The sequence below is a fragment of the Propithecus coquereli genome, unplaced genomic scaffold (genome assembly GCF_000956105.1).
Source record: "Propithecus coquereli isolate 6110/MARCELLA unplaced genomic scaffold, Pcoq_1.0 Scaffold11, whole genome shotgun sequence".
Classification (NCBI taxonomy): Eukaryota; Metazoa; Chordata; class Mammalia; order Primates; family Indriidae; genus Propithecus; species Propithecus coquereli.
The window spans coordinates 10,759,934-10,777,182 of record NW_012134969.1 but is presented as its reverse complement, the minus strand read 5'-3'; the positions used below and the strand labels follow the sequence as shown (position 1 = coordinate 10,777,182).

Here is a 17,249-nt window from a genome sequence, read left to right as displayed (position 1 = left end):
TTTATATTTTTGACTCATCAAACAAAAATCTTTGGCTAAGGATTTAAGAAAACATTTTAATAAAACCAAGAAAAAACAGTATACTATTATAAAGTTAGAAGACATAAAATTAAGACCCTAATCTTTTATCTGTAGTAAACTATTTAAGTTTCTGTTTCCTCAGCTCCCAATATAGGTTGGTTATCTGTAAGGTTTTTCTTTCCTATGAAGTTATGATTAAGTGCATTTTGAGTCCCAGTGTATTTTGATGCTTTCCCCCCTTCACTTATAAAGAAATATTTAGAAACATTACTAAAAATTATCTTTTAAGTTCTCTTCAAAATGTATAATCTGATACTTTATCTGAGATATGCAGTTTTAAAAGTAATTTCAAAACAAAGAGAAAATTAGTATTTGTTTTATCTTAAAAATCTGAACTAATATTTATATTGAATATAAATGTACATTAAAATAAATTCCTCTGATGCTGCATAAGCTCTTTCAAGAAACTTGACAGCATTTAACACAAGTATTATTAAATTGCAATTATACTATTTTAAGAGACACATATATCTGAACAGTTAGTATTAACTTATTTTTACAGGATCATACTAAACATAAGATTATCAATGATATACCGAAAACACATCAGTAACATTACTATACATTAAAATACAACTGTAGAGTATGGCCAACCTTACTTCAGCAGCACAGTTAATACTGGAGATAATTTTAGAATCTTAACGCCAATATTTACGTGCTGCTAAGGCACTGCTGACATTGCTATCATAAGATCTATGAATAAAAAGAAATATATTTTCTTCAGAAGATCAGATCCTTGTATTTTTGAGGCAGCACAATATGGCCTGCACCTTTTCAAAATCCACAAACCATTATGTGCTGCTACTTTACTCCAAGGTTTTGTTTTTTTTAAACACACATTAGCACCTAAAGAATACAAAAAGTATTTTCTTTTAGATAAAAGGGAATGCATATAAAAAAAATCTGTTTTAAGATCATAACATTGATATAATATGCATAATTAGTTATTTTTTAGAATACTTTAGGTAGCATAATAAAATTAGTTTTTATATCAAAAACTTAATGGAAGTCTACCGTGTGTCTAGCATCATGCTTCATGTTAGAAAACATAAAGAATATGAGGAAAAGATACGCATGTTTTTTCCTGTGCCAACTTAATATGGCAAAACAGTTAAATATTTAAACTTTTGAATGTATTCAACATATAGTTATTTTTCCCTATACAAGCAAAAAAAGTGAATTCATAAAATTTGGTGTTTACCTTGGTAAAAGCTGAATTTACAAACATTTTGTTCCTGGCAGTACACCTTTCAAAAGACATCTTCATCAAGAAGGTCAGACTTCATGTCAAGGGAAAAACATGAAATGACATAGAAGAGTTCAGTTTCAATAAACTTAAGCTGTCAAAATGCAGAGATACTTTTAAAGAGAAACATTAGAAGTCACAGAAAATATTTTAATTCTAAATATAGTAAAAACATACAAAGCTCCAAACAAATGAATTCTCCCTTAGGTAATCTGTTATAAAAAATCCAAATATTATTTTGCTCTCAACATTTATCTCTATATTAGAGTGGTTATTGTCTTAGAGTATAACATTTGATATAATAGGTGATTCTAAAATATGGCCTTGGAACACGAGTTAATTTGGTACCTTGAGACAAGAAATAAAACAGGAATCCTGTAGCTCTTCATCTTCCTATGCCCTACCTATCTCCATTCCGTTCACTAGGCAAGAAAGTATACTCCTAAATAGTTTCCACTTACTCAGATGTAGGAATGAAATTACTCTCTCTCTATAAGATACCAGGAAACTGCCCTCACTCTAGCTGAAGCCTTGACAACCTATTTTGCTCCAGTTTTCTCTCATTAAAATGACTGGGCTAAAGCTATAATACTTCTAACACAGAACAAGGTGATGTACACAACCAAAACAATGAAACTTGTCTCTCCATTCTAATATCTAATTATTTATACAAAGCACATTGTCATGTATTCCACATTAATTATTTCTGAGTATTTTCTCCACGATGAAAAAAATGTATGTAGCTAATGCCTTATCTAAGCAACCTGTGTTTCATATATTACTATTGTCTCAAGTTTCTGCAAAATTTTTAACATGTAACCAAGATAAATTTGTAATAACTTGAGAAATACATATTTGTATTTATCAATTACATCAAGGAACTGTCCTTTAGGCTCCCTTATTCCCACTTCCCAGATAAAAATTTAAATATATTTCCAAATATGAAAGGCTATGTATATACATTTTTTCATTTAACAAATATTTTATTGAACACCTACTATGTGTCAGGTACTGGCTTAGCTACTACACCAGTTGGTATACTAGTATACCAAATACCAGTCCCTTCTCAGAAAGAATTTAAAATCTTTAGACATAAAATCACAAAATAAGTAACTAACTGTTCAAGACTACATATTGTTCTTTGTTCCTGCACAATAGACATGAATATCAAATGATTATTCCAAACATTAAATGATTAAAGAAGGAAACAATTGAGTTATTTCATTTCCAATTCTTCTGTTTTCTTTTTTGTGCAAAATCCATATATCTTCAACTATGCTAAGAGTGTCAAACTTGAATATGAATATTCACATTTATGTCAATGTTTTATAAATCTTAAAAACATTTTCATAGCAAGAATGTTCTCATTTATTATTACAGTTGACCTTTGAACAACAAGGGTTGGAAATGCACAGGTCCACTTATATGCTGGTTTTTTTCAATAAATACACTGGAACTTTTTTTTGGAGATTTTGGACAATTTGAAAAAACTCACGAACTATGAAGCCTAGAAATATCTAAAAAATTAAGAAAAGGTATGTCACGAATGCATGTGACATGCATGTAGATACTATTTTATCATTTACTACCATAAACTATACGCAAATTATAAAAAGTTAAAATTCATCAAAATTACACATACAGTTACAATTCGATTAGAGAGAAATGTAAAGAAATGTGAAGATGTAATATTAAATCATAACTGCATAAAATTAAATGTAGTGCACACTGTACTACTATAATAATTTTGTAGTTACCTCCTGTTGCTATTGCGGTGAGTTCAAGTGTTGTGACTATCCACTTAAAACGCTGTGAAGCTAGCTAATAACCTCCATGTGAGCAGCTAGTCTCTTCAGTAAATTGTGTATTACCTTAAAAAGTGATCTCTCCTGGTTCTCCCACATATTTCCATTGTATTTAGTGCAATACTGTGAACTCTGAATAACACCACGATACCCACATGAAGTGCGTGAGAAGCGTTCCTAAGAAGCAGAGAAAAGTCATGACATTACAAGAAAAAGCTGAATTGCTTGACACGTACTGTAGAGAGGTCTGTGGTTGTGGTTGCTTGCCATTTCAAGATTAATAAATCCAATGTAAGGATTATTATTTAAAAAAAAAAGGAAATTCATGAAGCTGTTGCTACAACTGCTGGCATGAAAACCTTGCACTTCTTGGGAAATACTTTTTTATCTCATTGAAAATGCAGCTCTTATGTGGGTACAGGATTGCTGGAAGAAAGGAATACCTATAGACTCTAATATGATTCAAGAAAAAGCAAAGTCATCCTAAGACATCTTAAAGAAAAATGAAAGTTAAAGATCATAAGCTAAGGAATTTGATGCCAGCAAAGGATGGTTTGATGATTTTAGAAAGAAGTTAGGCTTAAAAAATATCAAGGTAACCAGAAGCAGCAGCTTTTGCCAACCACAAGGCAGCAGACAAGTTCCCAGATGCCATTAAGAAAATCACTGAGGAAAAAGAATATCTGCCTAAATAGGTTTTTTTTTTTTTTTTGAGACAGTCTTGCTCTGTTGCCTGGGCTAGAGTGCCCACAAAATAGGTTTTTAATGTAGACAAAAGTGTCCTATTCTGGAGAAAAAAATGCCATAAAGGACAATTATTAGGAAGAGAAGGGAGCACCAGGAAATAAGGCAGGAAGGGGCAGGCTAACTCTGCTGTTTTGTGCAAATGCAGCCATGTTTATGATCAGGACTGCCCTTATCTATAAAGCTGCTAATCACCAAACTTTGAAGGGAAAAGTAAACATCAGCTGCCAGTCTTTTGCTTGTATAACAAGGCCTAGATAACAAGAACCTTTTTTCTGGATTGGTTCCATTGATGCTTTATACCTGAAGTCAGGAAATACTTTGCCAGTAAGGGACTGCCTCTTAAAATTCTTCTGATATTGGACAATGCCCCTGGCTACCCAGAACCCCATGAGTTCTATACCACAAACATCGAAGTCTGCCCCCAAATACAATGTCTCTAATTCATCCTCTAGATCAGAGGCTCCTAAGAACCTTTAAGGCTCATTATGCACGGTACTCTACAGAAAGGATTGTCAATGTTGTGGGAGAGAACTCCCATAGAGAGAACATTGTGAAAAGGTGGACGGATTACACCATTGAAGATGCAATCATTGTTATAAAAAAAGCCATAAAAGCCAGCAAGCTAGAACCAATATATTTCTGCTGGAGACAACTGTGTCCAGATGTTGTGCATGACTTCACAGGATTTACAACAAAGCCAGTCAAGAAAATCATAGAACAGATTGTGAATATGGCAAAAAAGGTTGGAGGTGAAAGATTTTAAGATATGGATCTTGGAGAAATTCAAGAGCTAATAGACACCACACCAGAGGAATTAATAGAAGATGACTTGATGGAGATGAGTGCTTCCAAAGCAGTGCCAGAAAACAAATTGACATTAGACAATCTGGCAAAAGGGTTCTGATTATTCAGGACTACTTTTGAGTTCTTTTAAGACATGGACCCTTCTACAATACTGGCACTGAAACTAAAGCAAACAGTGGAAGAAGGATTGTAATATATAGAAACCCTTTTTGAGACATGAGAAAGCAAAACAGTCAAACAGAAATTACAGCGCATTTCCATAAAGTTACACCAAATGTATTATACCTGCCTCTCCTGCCTTCCCTTCCACCTCTTCTGCCTCTGCCACTCTTGAAACAGCAAGATCAACCCTTCCTTTTCCTCCTATTCCTCAGTCTACTCAACATGAAGATGACAAGGATAAAGACCTCAAAGGAAGATTTTTCCTTATCTATTTTTATTTTATTTTTATTTTTAACTATATTAGATAGTTAAAAGAACTGATTTCTATTTCAAAGTCTGAGAAATTTAAACTATTAGATACAATTTATTCCCATACTTCAGAAAAAATGGAAATTTTTGATTTAAACGTATTAACAAATTGAAAGATTCAGTGGAGCAAATTCCAGGTACATAGAGAAGGTATACCTCTTTTTTTACTCATGTTCAATAGTAACAATAATATCCTCCCAGTGTGGTAAGGTTTGTTTTTCCTTTCCACTTTGGGGCTACCAAAGTAGGTTTTATATTTTGCCTTCCAGAATGAGCTATTTTAAACTAAAAATTCCCTTGAATCTGTAAGTTTAGACTGTTTCCACTCACATAATTCAGATGCTAATATACAACACGAAAATGTTTCTGCTGGTTTGTTGTTTAGACATATCCTTACATGTCACTACATTACTTTAGGTTTCTCAAACACTTAATTTTACTTTTAATCCAGCATCAATACAATTCATAACAGTAATTACTTTCTTCAAACATGCTTCAAATTCTACACTTGAAGCTCTAAGGAATTGTATAGCACCTGGGCCACAGAATGACTATCCTTGCTCAAGCACAATGGAATAATGCACAAGTGGAATGATATGTCAGTATTATATCTGGAGGAAAATTTAAAAATAGCTATTCTTTAATATCTTTAGCAAAGGCCCACATTATGGGGACTAAACGAAACTAAATGACAATTTCATTAAACATGGTAATTTTTTCATTACTCCATTATGGAGTTGAAAGTTTTATAAAATTTCCAAATTTATAAAATTTACGGGAAAATAGATTAAAATTTGTTTTTGCTTGACTCTTGTTTCTTGGATATAAATGCATAAAAACAAAAAGGATATATTAACTAGAGAAGATTCTTTTAAAATTCAGTGTTGAGAACAGACATGCAATGAAATAATATTCAGATATAATCCAAAACGACTGTTTTATAATACAAAAAAACCTAGCTTTTGAATTTAAGTGAATATAAAGTTTTACTGTGTTTATACTCCTTTAATTTCTTCTGACAGAGGAATGAATGAATGAATGAATGATTGCTTAAAAACTATGTATGAAGTAGATTTCAATCTGGACAATTTATTTCAGAAAGTCAGTCTATACATATTAGCCTTTCAAATATCATTACCAATAGTAGATTCCCTTATGATAGTGTCCTCATATGCAAAGTTAAACTTCTTAGAAGCCATTCATAATTGTTTTTTATTTTTGATGATGTTACTTCCTAGATAAGACTCAATTATAAATATAGCATCTTAGCTAAGCAATGCAATATAAAATTTTGATAACACAAATAAATTTGCTATTTACCATAACATTTTTCTTCTTAGATACCTTCTTTTCCTCCCTTTTAATTATGTATACTTGCCCACTGTTATTCTTTCAACACTCAATTTATATCCTGTGTCAATCATCCCTTGTGCATTCAGTTAGTCTAAAAAACCCCAATTGATTCTTTAAGATCTCAGTTCATCAACTGCTTTGCCATTATTAATTTCATATCTTAAATCTAGGTCTAGCTGGATTTTCTATCTTTAGTCAATTAACAAACCTTCCTAAATCTCATATATTCAAGAATATACCTAGTTTCCTAAATCGTCTTTACTTTTCTGCCTAAGTATCAAGGTTAATATAATCAAAACCTATCCAATATTTCCTGCTTCTCTCCAATGAAAACATTTCCATTCCATTTAAAAGGTCTCTTTTAAGAGATATGACAACCAAATGCAGTATGTAGACCTTTTTGAAACAATAAAGAATTTTAATAGGACCTACGTATTATTACAGTAGGGGATTATTAACGATTTTGTTACTGTGTTATAAGTATGGTGGTTATATCTTTAGGAGAAAAAAAGGTCCCTACATTAGAGAAGCATAATGATGTGGTTAGGAGTGGACAAAAGACTGGCCAAGCGTGATGCTCAGGCCACTGTGGCCACTTTGCAAGTGGAACAAATAAATTTACTCATCATTTGAATACAATGGTTATCCTCTCTCACACTGAGTGATTCTTTGAGGCCCCCTGAAGAAGTGAGAGGCTTGTAACAAATTCTTTTTCAGTTCTTTCCTCCCCTACACTGTATATTCCTATCTGATCTTTGACTCTTCATGAAAGCTACTGTTGGAGGCTAAAATATTTACTAATCCCCTTTCCATTTATCCCTACTTTTAAGTACAACTGAAGTCTATCTTCTCCAGTGGATTCTGATATTAACCTTTGTAGCTGATACTGAATTGTCCATTCACTAAGAACTTTTGAATACAAACGATTATTCTATTGGGTACTGTGCTAAGCAGATAACTGGTTTCCCTATTTCATAACTAATGCTCCATTTAAACTGGACTAGGTATGTGACAATCTTTCCTGGTATGGCCATGCCATTTCTCTATTCCTCTATCTTAGTGTACTGAAAATATTACTGTGCCTCTATCCCTTAAATCTCTGCTTTTGAGTTTGCTGGCTACAACAAAAGCACTTTCTCTAACTAGATATGGAAAAAAACCTAATGGTTAGATGTACAACCAAAGGAAAGCACCCATAAAAAAAAAAGAAAGAAAAGAAAAGAAATACAGACAACAAAACCAATTAGTTCTTGTCTCTCATTTTTTTTTTTTGAGACAGAGTCTCACTGTGTTGTCCGGGCTAGAGTGCCGTGGCATCATCCTCGCTCAGGCTCAAGCGATCCTCCTGCCTCAGCCTCCCAAGTAGCTGGGACTACAGGCATGCGCCACCATGCCCGGCCAATTTTTTCTATATATTTTTAGTTGTCCGATTAATTTCTTTCTAATTTTAGTAGAGACGGGGTCTCGCTCTTGCTCAGGCTGCTTTTGAACTCCTGAGCTCAAACAATCCGCCCGCCTCGGCCTCCCACAGAGCTAGGATTACAGGCGTGAGCCACCACGCCCGGCCTTGTCTCTCATTTTTATACAAGTCATAATTCCAACTCTGGTCATCTATATTCTAGGCTATGAGTCTTTAATTATCTCCACAATTTTTTACTCTTATAACCTGCCAAGAGGAAAAAGCAGTCATTTTCAAAGGTGAGACAAAAATAAGTAAATTAAATATCTTATGTAAGAAATCAACTTGAATATAAATCTGAGTAGATGGGAACCTTTAAACATCTGAAGTTAGTTTTCTTTCTATATTAGATCACAGAATTTAAAAAATCATAAAAGTTACAGTAAAAAGACAAATTGTATATGAGCCAATGGTTTTTCCCCCTTTCTTTAGAAGTTTGGTGATGTTTTTTGTGATCAGAAGTATGCTGTAGGAACTTAACTCTTTTTTTTTTTTTTGAGACAGAGTCTCACTGTGTTACCCGGGCTAGAGTGCCGTGGCGTCAGCCTAGCTCACAGCAACCTCAAACTCCTGGGCTCAAGCGCTCCTTCTGCCTCAGCCTCCCGAGTAGCTGGGACTACAGGTATGCGCCACCATGCCCAGCTAATTTATTCTATATATTTTTAGTTGTCCCATTAATTGCTTTCTATTTTTAGTAGAGATGGGGTCTCGCTCTTGCTCAGGCTGGTCTCCAACTCCTGAGCTCAAACAATCTGCCCTCCTCGGCCTCCCAGAGTGCTAGGATTACAGGCGTGAGCCACCGCGCCCGGCCGGAAATTAACTCTTGTTTGTATCAATTAGCCTATGGTAAAACTGGTTTCATTATAGGTCATTTTGCTTAAAGTCAGTTCCAAGAACCTACTGACAATGGGAGTGAGGACTTAATTGTACTAAGCTGAAACTTGCTCTCTTATGAGAATTTTATTTGGTATCGATTATTACTGACATAAATGTACTTTATAACATTAAAGAAAAAGTTTATTTACTATGGTTTTAATTCTAATATTCTAAAGCTAAAAATAAAATGAATAAAGATCAATTTAAAATAAAATTGACTTAGAAAAATTCCGTGTACTTTATTAAGTCGTCTCATTAAGGATTTGGAGGACAAACTGCCAATTTTAAGTTCTGACTACAGAGTACCAAATAGTAGGGGCATAATGAAACAATTTGAATAGCTAAACTATGGGTATAAAAACTAAAACAATTTTAATGAATTAAAATTCAGATAGTCTTTGATATTATTTTCCTAAATATTTTAAGGTTCTGAAATTTGATCAGTGGTAGAGTACTCGAAAGTGATGGCATTCTTTGTAGTGCTTACTATTAAATATATCAAAACTTCATTCTCATAAACTTTAAATATTTTTTACTATAAGAAAATGAGATATTTTAAAGGAATTTGTTTTAATTATATAAAAATAAGCATAAATTTATTTACTGGATATAACAGGAAGAATGAAACTAGTCTAGGCAAAAAGTCAGCTGGGATCACTGACAACTAAACATACATTTCAATTCTGTATTCAATTTATTCCTGTCTTTACATGGATATTAAGTTTAAAAACTTAAGTTTCAGACTAACAGTAGATAAGAGCACGATTACACAGAATAGTCTGGGGATGCTACCTATAGCATTTGCACTTGGAACTTGAAATCCCTCTTACACCAGAGTTCATTATATTTACACGTTTATTTTCTATTTAAATCAGGCCCCATGCTATTAAATTTTGCCTTTTGTTTTTCTTAAGAAAACAACCAAGTAACTTCATAAATAAGAAATTCTCTATTCTTCTCTTAATTATCCATCTTGAAGCTGAGAAGTTGTTCAGTGTGGAAAAATGAGTCCAACCCCTTTCTATAATTTTGGCACTGAAATTCAAATTTTATGGCTGCAATTTTGTTGAGAGCAGAAACAGCCATGGCTTAAACATGAATGGTTCAGAGTTAATTCTATCATTCTGTTAAAAGATATATATGACAAATATATAAGACTGAGGACAAGGAACACCTGGCATTTTGATTAAATGTTCTCTAATTCTCAAAAGTAGCAGTTATTTGAACAATGACTAAAAAAACAGCTGTAGCATATTGTGAACTCTCCTTATGTTCATAAATGATAGAATACACAACTTTAAGAGCGTAGATTTGATATATTTAATAAGTTAATAGGAAGTCATCATGTCAGTAGGTTTATAAGACATTCTCTTTACCACCAAATGCTTATGGTAGCTGATACCCTTATGAATTTTTCTGCTTTGGATCATAACATCCTTCACCACTAATCCAACTGCCAAAAAAGCAATTCATTTTTTCTATTTTGGCACACTCTTGTCTCCCAGAAACATGCCCATTTAAAAATTTATTCACGATAATTAGAATTTCCTCCTAAGTGGCACAGGTAAGTAGCAATTTGCACAAGAGTAAATTTCCATCACAAATAAATTAAAAATAGGACAATTATCAGATATGTTTAGGGCATGATATAATTACATCATTACAATTTTATTGAAAGCACAATAGATTTTATGTTATTTGCCATACCATTGATTACTTACTGCTCCATTGATTAAAACATTCTGATTATTTTTGCAGTACTTTCAGTCAGTATTTCATTTACATTATTTATAATTCAACAACTGACAATATTTTCTAGGCTGGTATGATACATGCTTTTGTTATTTTATTGCTAACTTTGTAACATTTCTAAAAACTTATCTTGATAACTCATCCTATGTGAGCAATAGCTCTTGTCATTTCTTTTTTCTAGCCTAGCTCTTGAAGCAGGTAAATTTAATATCCTGAATTAGGAAGTCATTTGTCTTCATCACTTTTGTTCACAGGACTAACAATGACAGCACTGAAATTTTCTGCTTCATCTTCTGTTTCCCTATTTATCAAGTCAATGTTTTAAGATTTTTGTTGTTGTAGATTATTAAAAAGATAGATGTAATGCTCTAACTGCTTACAATGCACCTCATGATGTTTTTAAGCACCAAATATTTTAAATTCACATAACAGAAATACATAATTTAAGCATTTGTATCCAAAAAACAACATAAGTGAAAAATCAAAACAGTTCAAAAAAGAAAACGAGGAAAAAAAGAAAAGACATACGATTATTTCTGAATTTTCTGTCAGGCAACAGAGTTTAAGATTTTTAAACTGAAAAAAAAAAAGAAACTTGAAAAATACTCCATCTCTTTACTCAATTTGTAAAAATGAACCCCAAACACTGCAATTACTTAATTTTGACAGCTTTGAATATAGGCAGATCACTATTCCACAACTTCTGGAACATCCACATTCCACAAATGAATAGCTTAAAAATAAATCCTCATCTTAAAGAAACAATGGCATTAAACAAACATAAAAAAAATGAAAGAATGGAAGACATGTACATAATCACAAAGGATCACTAACTATTGTCACTATGTTCCTATTTTTCTGGGCATTGTTTAATTGGAAACATTATCATTTTACTACCTAAGATTAAAGGTAACTCCAGGCATACTACCTAAACAGACAACAGAAAGCATTCCAACTATGAAATATGGCAAATGGCCTATATTTAAAAGATGCTGGAGAGTATCCAAGAAAGACTGTTTACTTAGAAATTTATAAAGGAGATGAAATGAATTTAAGAATGTGATGTTATCTATGCTTATAAATCTGTTAGAAATTAAATGATATCTATTTTTTCTTTTAAAAAGTCGACTACTCTCCAGTCTATAGTAGGAGTATATCAATCGAAAAGATTTCTTTTTCTAAGTGTTAAGTTGAAGAAAGGCTGAACTGGCTTCCAAGGGACCAATTAAGGAACCCAAACCTGGACTATATAGGATTCTTTAGGGACTTAAAAATGTTTCCATTCTAATTTTCCAGAAACAAAAAGATAACAGGAAAAAATTAGAAAAAGAAAGTGACCTGTGGCATTTGGCTACTATTTTGCAAACAGGCTTATTAACAGTTTTTAATATTTAATTGATTCCCCCCTCCCTAAAAATTCTCACTACTTACTGAGTTCAATGGCTGATCATCAATGATCATAAGGTCATCCCTCAACACATATACATTACTTGAGTCATTGTGAGCTAATGTGAGGAAAGTATTTGAAGCACTAGTTTCATTTCAACAGAGCAATGCCTCAATATCATTAAGAACAGAAACAGTCTTGCACTTCAGTTTCTTTACTTCAGAGACACAGAATTAGCTGAAGGAATAGATGAAAACAAAGCTTTCTGGTAACTGATTTTAGGGTCTCAAAAACTTTTACGGAAGTAAGTATCTTGGGCATTTCACATGACCTGGATTTGTGAGTTTTTCTAGGGGTATGATACTCATTTTAGCTAACCTGTTAGAATTACTCCTTTAGAATTTACAAATTTCTCAAAAGTTAAATGAATCAGGGGAAAAATGTTTCTTATTCTAAAAAAGAGGTGTGCATGTGTATATATAAAAGGAAGGAAAAGGGATTGCCTTCCTGTTTTCTCCACCTCCTGAAGTTTTAACAGCTAAATGTTAAGCTCCTCACAAAGTCTCAAGTGTAATCTAATAAAATGTAAAAACAAACTATTTTTCAAGAGAAGAGGATACTCTCAATTTATAAAACCGTAAGATCAATAAACCTGAATAATGATGGTAATAAAAAAGACCATTACCTATTCGTAAACTCCTTTGAAGGAAAGGGACTCAAAATTGTGATTCTCAGACTTAGAGATGATAGGTGCTGGCTATAAAATATTTCCCAAAATAGAAAATGTACCCAAGCAATGGCATTATTCTTGTACTAAACTACATTAAATAAATATCAAACCTCAATATGTAGTGGGGTAAGGGGAAGTTAGAAAGTTACCATACTAGGATGGGTAGAAAAAATAATTCAGAAGTAAACCAAAACAGTGACACCAAATAGTAACTTTTTATAGCAATGGTAGGGAGACTGAGAGTTAATACTTACAAGGTAAGAACTGCTGGGCTAAGTAGGGGGCTGTTTTATTATCGTCTTCATTTTATCATTATGAAACCTAGGAAAAAGATAAAATTTTATCACATTATATAAGTTAAAACATTTTCAACTGTAGTTGACAATAATTGTTTTCTGATCCTTACACAACACAGAACAATCACAGATTATAAACACTCAGCAGCAGCATTTATAAATTTCAGTCCAGTGCATCATTAGTTTTTAAAATTTGCTTTTCTATTACTATTACCTTCTTGATGTTTAAGAGAAATATGTTAAGTGTAACAAAAACTCATACTTCAATGTCTAAATTGGAGCATACTAAGTTTCTGGAGGACTTCATGTAACTGCAGATATTTTAAGATAACATATCAAGATTGATCAATCAGTCTCTCTCTCTCTCTCACTCACTCACACACACACACACACACACACACACACACACACTCACAAAATCTAAAATCCATATATTCCCCAATCCCAAGAATTCTATAGTAAAACTGTATCAACAGAATATAAATACAAAGCTTAAGTTGGAGCTTAAAATGCATAAAAGAATCTCTGCAAATAGTACAACACGATGCTATGGCCAAAATAAAATACTGTTGCCTGAATCAAAAAGTAAGTGAAAGAATAGTGATAAGAAAAGAGAAATTGTTTCCACATTGTCCTATATTTATAAGAGTAGAAAGGATTAAAAGCCAGTATACAAAAGCAGGAAATATATTTACAGCTCATCTTTAAAAATAAAATAATTTTTAGAGATATCCTAGAGTAAACTTGAGTTTGTTAGAATATTTGATTTCCATGGGCCATGACTGTAAGCTGCACCAACTAATGGTTAAGGACTTACTACAAGATACAGAATAGAAAGAGTACAGCAAACCCATCTATGCTCTTAATGGAGGACTCCAAGTGTACATTTTGTTGTAGAATATCTTTATCATAAAAAAGAACAGTACATTTTTTAAATTTCAAAATCGTTTGTTTCAAAATCCATAGAAAAATCAAGAGACCGCCAAAATCAATCTCCACATCCTATACCTGGACCCTCAATCCAGCTCTTCTGAATTCTAATATTCTGCCATGCTTGTTTTCCTTTATTTATTTATTTTAAAGAAAAACAATTACACATATAGTTAAAGTCCCTTGTGTGCCATACCCTGACACTATCCCACTCTCCTAAAATGCAATCACAATCTTGAATTTGACATTTATTTCCTATTCATTTTTACTACAAATTTAAGACTTTAAAACAATGTGATTCTTTCAAACTTTATATAAATGGTTTTGTATTATACGTATCTTTTATATAAATGTTATATTGATTATGACCTGTCTGCAACTTGTTTTTGTTTGCTGAAGTAGAATATTTACCCATGATGATACACTCAGCTCTCATTATAATAGCTACAGTTCATCCTATGAATATGTCACAATTTGTCATTATCCTGTTGCTTAACATTTATATTGCTTTCAATTTTTTCCTATTAAAAATAAACAAGATTTTTTTACACGTCTGAGTTTATCTAGAGCATCTAGAAACGAAATTGTTGGGTTCAAGCCTGTTGTATCTTCAATTTTACTAGGATATTGCTAAATGCTCCCATAAGCGGCATATGAAAATTTCCCCTTTTTATATTTTCTCCAACATTTGGAAGTATATTTAAGAAAAACAGCCACTGTCTAGATGAAAATTTAAAAAATTCGTAGGTTATTAATCCCTTCTGTTTTCCTCAAGTGTAGATCTAACATAGGTATGCTAAATGTCTAAACAAATAGAATAGACTAAAATTTGCCCCAAGGTGCTTGTACAAAATTATAGTTCCTCATATGATTGGGGAAATACCAAGACTTAATCTAGAACTGTTGTCACAGAAATAATAAGATTCCTAATTAAATATTAAGCTTAGATCCAAGATGCCTAAAGAGGAGGAAAAAATGCAGGAAAGGTAAATGGTTTATTGGTATGAACACTCCCTTCCATTTCATTTTGGGCAGTGCCTCTCAGATGTAGTGCTCCTATATACAATCTTTTTGAGCTTGTAAAAAACACCTATTCCTGAGTCTTAGCTCCAAAGATTCTGATTTAGGATGTCTGAAAAAATGTTTTATTCTAGGTTATTCTAATACAGGTGGTCAACAGACACTAAGCAGTAATTAATAGTAAAAACAAGGTGTTTTTAACAGAAAGGATTATGTAACTCACTTTTTATAACAGTAATTAATGTAATTTGTTAAGTTACATCGACATATTAAAAAACACTCTAGCATTAGCCAACAACAATAAAAAAGTTATCTCACTGTATGGTTGAATATGCTTGACTTCACAATGCCAGAACAGGTTATGGGCTCATTTATTATTTCAGATAACTAAGCACATATTATGACAAAGGTGTTTTGTTTTTTAAGTAATATTACTAGGGAACTAATATTCTGAGTTTATTGTGATTGGTAAAGGAAAACATTAAGAGTGGGAATGATCAGGAGTGATTTTAATGAAGATGACAAGGAAGAAACTATGGTTACCTTTTAAAATAGTATTTGAATGCTATGCTATTGCAAATATTAGACTTTAATGGGACATTAGGCTTATACAATAAAACAAAATGTCATTGTAGTTTCCCACGAAGAATTCTACAAATGAAATCAGAATTTTAATACAAATCCAAAATTCACTTCCCTGTAACTATAACCTATTGCAATTATTTAGATATAAAAGAGAAGAAAATTATATCAATATTTGGGTTATACAAATCTGTGCAAATTCAAATAATAAAAATAAAGAACATTCTTCTATATTATTTGAAATTACAAAGCCCTATTTCCAAAAAAATTTAGAATTTGAACTTTCTTATATAGTAAATCATAGAATAAATAGGAGTGAGAATAAAATAGATCTAAATTTTAATCTGTGCTCTGCTTTGTTTTTAGTTATTTACAACACTAAGCAATACAGAAGATTGTTTTCTTTTTTTTTGTTATAGTGAAATCAGTAAGAATTCGGCCTTGTTTAGACAGGGATCTAAAACAAAGACAATATGGACTCAGAATATGGCCCAAAAGTGAAAGAAACACTCCTGTGTGGCCATAGCCAACTTTTCTTTTCTTTCCTCAGTATATTACCTAACTTGTGCTATCAGCAACTAATTATTAAGAATTTCTTCCAGTCTACCAGCTTAAAAGTAAAAAACATAAAACACACCACACATACTTCCGGAAGCAAGACAGTCTTCCATTCTAATAGATGGAATTAACTGAATAAAATTTAAACTAAAACCAGAGTAAATAGTAAAAAATAATAGAGTCTAAGAGCTACAAGCATCTACTGTTCTCTTTTATGTTGCACTGGGAAGAAAATATCTTTCTGTCAAAGAACATATTTTCTATACTATATATATACTACACTGATACTTGGGCCCTTTCCATCTGGTATGTAAAAACTCATGGGTGCAGTCTCCTTTGGCCACCATTATTGCATATTGATGTTCTGTACAACAGCTGACAAGCAGCAGCGATCTCCCAGCCCCTGCTCCCAGCTGTAAGGGATAAGAACAAGGACTGTGGTGATAACTTGTTTATTCACTGCTGCTGCTGCTTCTTAAACAGCAAGCTGAGAAAAGCATATCCAACTAACACACAGAGAAAAAATGTTCAGCCTAACCTACCTACCAGGTCTGCTTATATCACTATATGTCAAAATTATTTAGGAAGGAATTTTTCTTTAAAAAGTAGGGTAGGGAGAGAAGACAAAATTTGTATTTTGATTTTCTTAGAAAGAGAGCCTATAATGTATCTAAGGAAAATAATTAATGACACATAATAATCTTTAGGTTATTAGATTGAACTGCTCAATTATCAAAATTCTCTGAAGAGTTTTAACCAGTGTTAGGGTGAATTCATAATGAGAGTATCTTCCCTACTTATCCTCCTGGAAAATAAGAAAGTGTCAAACTCCAGTCAAGAAATGGCACTTTATTTTACTTACAAAAGGCCCCTGGCTCCCAGGTACCCCATAACTAATCACCACCATATGTTTGACTTCAGACACTATTAGCAAAGAAATTATTTTAGTCCATAACATTTTTGCAAGAATCTCAGCTATTAAAAATATTTCTATGTGCAATTTACCTACTTTAAATGTGCAATACAAGGCTAAAAACTTAGTAAGCAAATAGTATCAATTGATGAGTAGCAGAAATAGAAATATTTATTATTAAATTACTTTTAAATGTAATGTGATGCTATTTATATAGACTTACAGCTTTAAATTTAAAT

At 32.3% G+C, this 17,249-nt stretch overlaps 1 long non-coding RNA gene across 1 annotated transcript in view; it reads right to left on the bottom strand.

The window, feature by feature from the left end:
- The window catches only part of LOC105813920, a 29,106-nt gene that overhangs the window by 2,440 nt on the left and 9,417 nt on the right, over positions 1-17,249 (bottom strand). Inside the window, exons 3-4 of the long non-coding RNA XR_001137677.1 lie at positions 12,966-13,032; positions 1,283-1,361 (exon numbers count right to left, since the gene is read on the bottom strand). This is a non-coding gene — a long non-coding RNA (uncharacterized LOC105813920). The remainder of the gene's footprint in view (positions 1-1,282; positions 1,362-12,965; positions 13,033-17,249) is intronic.